General features: G+C 44.8%; 2 pseudogenes; one reads left to right on the top strand and one right to left on the bottom strand.

The window, feature by feature from the left end:
- Nucleotides 1-1,443: 1,443 nt before the first annotated feature.
- Nucleotides 1,444-2,557, bottom strand: LOC109023110 (calponin-2-like; annotated as a pseudogene).
- A 1,164-nt stretch (nt 2,558-3,721) lies between these two features.
- On the top strand, nt 3,722-4,931 carry LOC129530342 (glucoside xylosyltransferase 1-like; annotated as a pseudogene).
- Nucleotides 4,932-5,887: the final 956 nt, after the last annotated feature.

The following is a 5,887-nucleotide window of genomic DNA, read 5'->3' as shown; positions in this document are numbered from 1 at the left end:
GTTGAAACAAAAGGTGGGAGAGTTTTGCATGTGCTTCCGTACTGGATGATGTTGGGAGAGAGGCAGGGCAACGTGGCTAGGCCAGAGGGTTTACTAATTGATGCTTAGGAAAGTTAAGTTCCTAACCAGAGACCGGGAGATAGAGGCCCTAAACTGTATAACATTTATATTTAATATATATTTAATAATATATAATAAAGTCTTAAAATGCCAATTTTAACTCTTTTCATTTTCTTCTTAAAAACAGAGGTTTTATTGCGTTTGGTCCACAGTTGGTATTTCACATTATCTCATGGCGCAGGGCCGCTGGGTGGAGGGCTCTGTGCTGTACTTAGCGTGGCGTGTGGCTGGGGAGATAGAGCAGCAGACCTGGTCAGGCCCGGAAGGGGAGAAGGAGGCCTGGGGCTCCTTAAAGCCTACTGAGGGGCTGGGCGCGGTGGCTCACGCCTGTCATCCCAACATTTTGGGAGGATGAAACAGGCGGATCACATGAGGGAAAGAATTCCCAACCAGCATGGCCAACATGGTGAAATCCCATCTCTACTAAAAATACAAAAAATTAGCCAGGCGTGGTGGTGGGCCCCTGTAGTTCCAGCTATTCTGGAGGCTGAGGCAGGAGAATCGCTTGAGCCCAGGAGGCCGAGGTGCAGTGAGGCGAGATTACTCCACTGTGCTTCAACCTGGGCAACAGAGCGAGACTCCATCTGAAAAAAACAGAAACAAAAAAACAAACAAAAAACCCTATTGAGGGCCACGGGGGTGGCGCAGCTAGGATGGAGAGGGGTCAGTCTTCACCTTGGCAACTCAGAATTCCACTACTTTGTACGGGCCTCAGTTTCCTCACAGGGCCCCAGTGTAGGTCTGAGGTCTGTTGGTCTGAGGGTCCTAGGGAAATCCAGCCACTCAGCAGCCTGATATATTTTAGCATCATGGCTGGGACCCCTCTCCCAGGGGACTCATTTCCCAGCACCCTCTCCACTGTCTCCACCCCATTCCTCCGGGAAGAAAAAAATTTTTTTTGTTTTGTTAATACTTCCTGAAACTTTTGCAGGTACAGAAACCACAAACTGATCGGCTGACAAAAAGGGTAAGAGGAAAGGTAACCAGAAACCTTCAGGGACCGGTTCCCTCCATGCCCAGGTCTCTTCTCTCCAGCACAGCTCAGCTTACAGCCTGGACGTGCCAGAGGGGACCTTCACCCTACACACATCAGGATACGGCCTTGATCCCTTCCCCCACAGCCCGGTAGCTCAGTCCTGCGAAGGAACCAAAACAAGGGGAGGTGGGGGAAAAAAATCCCTGCTGCCTGAGCCCAGGCTGCCACTCACAGACCCTCGGTTGACTGGCAGCACTGAACAGGTTAAAAAAAAAAAAGATGAAAACACAGAAAAACCCAAACCCCCAGAAGGGGAGACCATGTGTGGAGAGAGCGTGCTGGGAGCCTCAATAGCCGGTCTCCTCCTGGTAGTAAGGGAGATATTCAGGGGCCTCCCCTGGCACCGGGCAGTCGCTGGAGCCCGAGGGAGTGCCGTGGGCCACAGGGCCACCCGGCTAGTACTTGGGTTCCTATATTTGCCGGCCTAGGCCAAAGACCTGGCCGCTGTGATTGGCGACCTGCGTGTATCCCATCTTCAGGGACATGGAGGAGTTGTCACACTTGTCGATTCCCAGCTTGGTGTCACAGATGTGCTGCTGGGTCCTGGGAGCCGTCACGCCCACCTGGCTGGCGCACTTGTTTGTACCCATCTGGAGGCTCATGGTAGAGTTGTCCATGGCGGGCAGAATGCGGTTCTTGGGGTCGTAGAGATGCCTCCTCCTGCCCTATGCGGTCATGCCTGACTGGCTGGCACATTTCTTGGTAATCTGCAGCCGGATGACGCACTGGCTGGCCTTCATGCTGGTGTCGTCGAAGTTGTGCTCCTGCTTCTCTGAGTACTTGTCACGGATGTCCACCCCGCTCTGCAGCCCCTTAGTCTTGGCCTTCCCTGTCAGGGCGAGAAGAGACACCAGGACCTGAGTATTGTTCTCACTCTCAAACAGGTAGTTGGCCTCAAATAGGTCCGCGGGATCATGCCGTAGCTGACCATGGCCTTGAGGAAGTTGGAGAGGTTTTCTAGCTGGTGCCAGTTCTACACGGAAGCGGTTGATCTTGGGGACTGAGCCCAGCTGCAGTTTGTTCACGACTGTGCATAAGATAATCCCGTTCTTCAGGCCCTTCTGGAAGTCGGGGCCGATGGAGAGGCCAGTGAATCCCTTGATCCAGCTGCGGAGCTCTGCCTCCTTCTGGGAGTAGTATTTGGACAGAAGCCGGTTCTGGACGTCCGCCAAGAGCATGTAGGAGGGGCCCTTGATGAACTGCATGGAGCTTAAGGCTGGAGGGCACCGTAGCGGGACGGATCCGACAGGACCGGGGGCTAAGTCTTTTTTCTAGTTTGCAATATTTTGTTTTCACCACACCATTGTTTTTACTACATATCTTTTGTGTATATAAAAAATGTGTGGAAAATGTTAGACCATCTCCCTTTTTTACACCTTCCCTTTTACCCTTTACCGCCATTTACATCCACACATCCACACACACACATGCACACACACACATGCACACACACATAGTGACCAAAATTAATTTAGATGTACGAATGGGTTATTTGAAGCAAAAAGTCAATCTATATTAGTAAAAGTGTCATGCCAGTAAGAATTATATTTATAATCCTTTTAAGAAGAAAGAACTTCCGGCCGGGCGTGGTGGCTCACGCCTGTAATTCCAGTTACTCGGGAGGCTGAAGCAGAGAATTCCTTAAACCCGGGAGGCAGAGGTTGCAGTGAGCCGAGATCGCGCTACTGCACTCCAGCCTAGGTGACAGAGCAAGACTCCATCTCAAACAAACAAACAAACAAAAAAAGGAAAAAGTAAAAAGAAAGAACTTCCTTAATTTTTTGAAGAGACTATTCTGTATCCATTTTATAATTTTGTGGCCACTGAAAAAGATGTTAAATCACAGACACAGTGAATATAATAAGTGGTAGTTTAAAATGTTAAATTTTGACCGGGTGCGGTGGTTCACACCTGTACTCCCAGCACTTTGGGAGGCCAAGAGGGGAGGATCACCTGAGGTTGCCAGCTCGAGACCAGCCGGGCCAACATGGTGAAACCCCTTCTCTACTAAAAATACAAAAATTAGCCAGGCATGGTGGCACAAATCGGTAATCCCCCTACTCGGGAGGCTGAGGCAGGAGAATGGCTTGAACCCTGGAGGCGGAGGTTGCAGTGAGCCGAGATTGCACGACTACACTCCAGCCTGGACAACACAGTGAGACTCCGTCTCAAAAATAAAATAAAATGTTGAATTTTTACAAGACATTGTTCCTATTCTAATTTTTGAATGCAACTACAGCATCTAACAAAACAGCCTCGTTAAGCTAATTTGCTGATAATGAATTCTTAAGTAAAAGGGGAATTCCACAGAAATATATAGGGCTCTTTTATGTTCAAGAAAAGTAAGAGCCTGAAAAACAGATGTGTTCTGTAAAACTGAATTACTTTCTATCCAGTTCCACTCGTTCGCAGTGTTTTATCTTTATATTAAAAGATATATAAATGATTGATTGATGATTTTTTTTCTTTTAGACACTGCTGCTGAATCCATGGAGAGAAAAAGGATAAATTTCCAGAACTATGGTCCCTGTGCTCCAGTTCACCAGGCGGGCGCAGCGGAGATGAGACCGAGGAACGCTGCTGGGGCCATGGCGCTACCTGCGCGTGGTAGCGCTGTGTCTAGCCTGCGGCTTCTGCTCGCTCCTTTATGCCTTTAGCCAGCTCGCCATGTCCCCGGAGGAAGGAGCGGGCAGTGGCGGCGGGAAGCCGCAGGCCACAGTGGCTTTCTGGCTGGCGGGAGGCGGATGCAGTGCCCTGAGAGGCGCGGGCAGCGCTGGTCCCGCTGCGCATCCCGGCAGGTGGGACAGGTGTAGTCTGAAAATACAGCCTGTTGAGAAAATGCATCTAGGTGAAAGACTGGAAGAAACTATGACCATGTTGAAGTCAGCTATTATTTTCAGGCTCAAGCCTCTTCAATTCCAGATTTTTTGCTGAAGATCAGCTACATCATAGCTTTAAAGGAAGGCTTGACAGAGGTCATTTCTACAAATATTTAATTATACAATATACTCCATAAACTTTCCAGGTGAGAATGCAGCAGAGTGGAAAAACTCTTTAAACAATGTGGCTTGCAGAGATTGTCCTTGCCGTTATTCTTGAAAGAAGTTGACTCTCACACTGATAGACTTTTTGAAAGACCAGCTGATAATATTTGGTCTTTACTAAAAAAATTTAATTCCACACAAATTCCGCAATGGCCCCAGAACACAAGGAACCTCAAATAGGATGGTATAGTCGCTTTGCTAGGCATCCATACTGTGGAAAAGCTGGAGTAAACTCTGGAGTTATGTTGACAAACATGACTTGAGCGAGAAGGAAGTATTTCAAGAATAATATGACAACGGTGTGACTACAATGAGGAGATATGACATGGCTTAAAATATACAAGTTAAACATTATATGAGCAATCAAGATCTGTTGTATATCATGTTTTTCATTAATCCAGAAAGCCTTTTTGTCTTTCCGTGTTAATGGAAGTGTGGTCCAGATCATTGTCTATATGGAAGCAGTTGCCAAGAAGCAGAAGAAGGAATCTTTATTTTTCATGGGAACAGAGGTGTTTACCATGATGATAAGCAACCAACATTTAGAGCTGTTTATGAAGCACTGAGAAATTGTTCTTTTAAGATGACAATGTTCATTCATTAATAAAACCTTTAGAATTGGAACTACAAAAAACAGTGCATACATACCGAGGAAAAATTTACAAAATATTTATTAAATAATTAACAAAAACATAAAATATCGTTATGCCAGATCACCAAAGGAAAGGTGATTCTTGTTGCCTGCTACATCAAATGGATGAAAAGAACAAAGCATCGGAGGATAAGTATGAAAGAACTGTCTTGGGTGAAGCATTAAGGCAGGAATTATTCATCTACAGAGTATTTTTTTTTTCCTAAAGAGGTTAAATGAGCAGTATTTTCAGGTAATGAAGAATAAGTTAAAATCTTGGGCTTCAACAAAGAAAAATTTTTGGCCTCTGATGTTTTGTAATGTTACTTACTATCATTCCAGTATTGATGAAAATATTATTGAATGGTTTTAACATGCAAACTTCTGTTGACTCATACTCTCAAGTAAGAGTGGTAGGGCTGTGAAGATGAAGAAAATGTACCTCAAACACAGTGCAAACACTCAGACGGTAAGTAGAGCAATAAGTTTATGTCAGCACTAACCTCACTTTAAATGTGTGCGAGAAAAGTTGTTTACAGGAGCAGAAACAGTTATGTTTCTAAAGAAATGTGATGTAACCACTGTAACCATGGATGATCTATAACTGCCTTTATACATTTCATTTTTGTTTTAAAATATTTTTATGATAATCATATTTAAAATTGTTTTTAAATTATAAGGAAGCTGCATGTTAAAAATAAAGCTGTATAAGAAAGAGGAAATATAGTGAAAACTTTGGGGTTTTAATCTGTGTGTGTGAGAGAGAGTGAGAAATGTAGTGTTTTCATTGTGTATGCATTAAACTGTCTTGCTAAAACTCAGATCTAAGATTATTAAGTAGATATTTGGGGAATATTTTTTATCACTTTAAATGAAAAGTTTCAGCTTTACTGGGCATTCCAGAAGCAAAGTATGTTACACTGATGATAAAGTGAGAATCTTAAGAGTACACTCATTTGATGGTGGAAAATGTGATGGACCAAAATGCAGAAGCTATATATGTCCTGTGAGTAGTAATTTTAGTTACAATGCAACAGAAAAATGCGGTGCCTTTAA

This window comes from Gorilla gorilla, chromosome Y (genome assembly GCF_029281585.2).
Source record: "Gorilla gorilla gorilla isolate KB3781 chromosome Y, NHGRI_mGorGor1-v2.1_pri, whole genome shotgun sequence".
Classification (NCBI taxonomy): domain Eukaryota; kingdom Metazoa; phylum Chordata; class Mammalia; order Primates; family Hominidae; genus Gorilla; species Gorilla gorilla.
The sequence above is the reverse complement of the archived record's forward strand: the minus strand, read 5'-3'. Positions and strand labels throughout refer to the sequence as shown.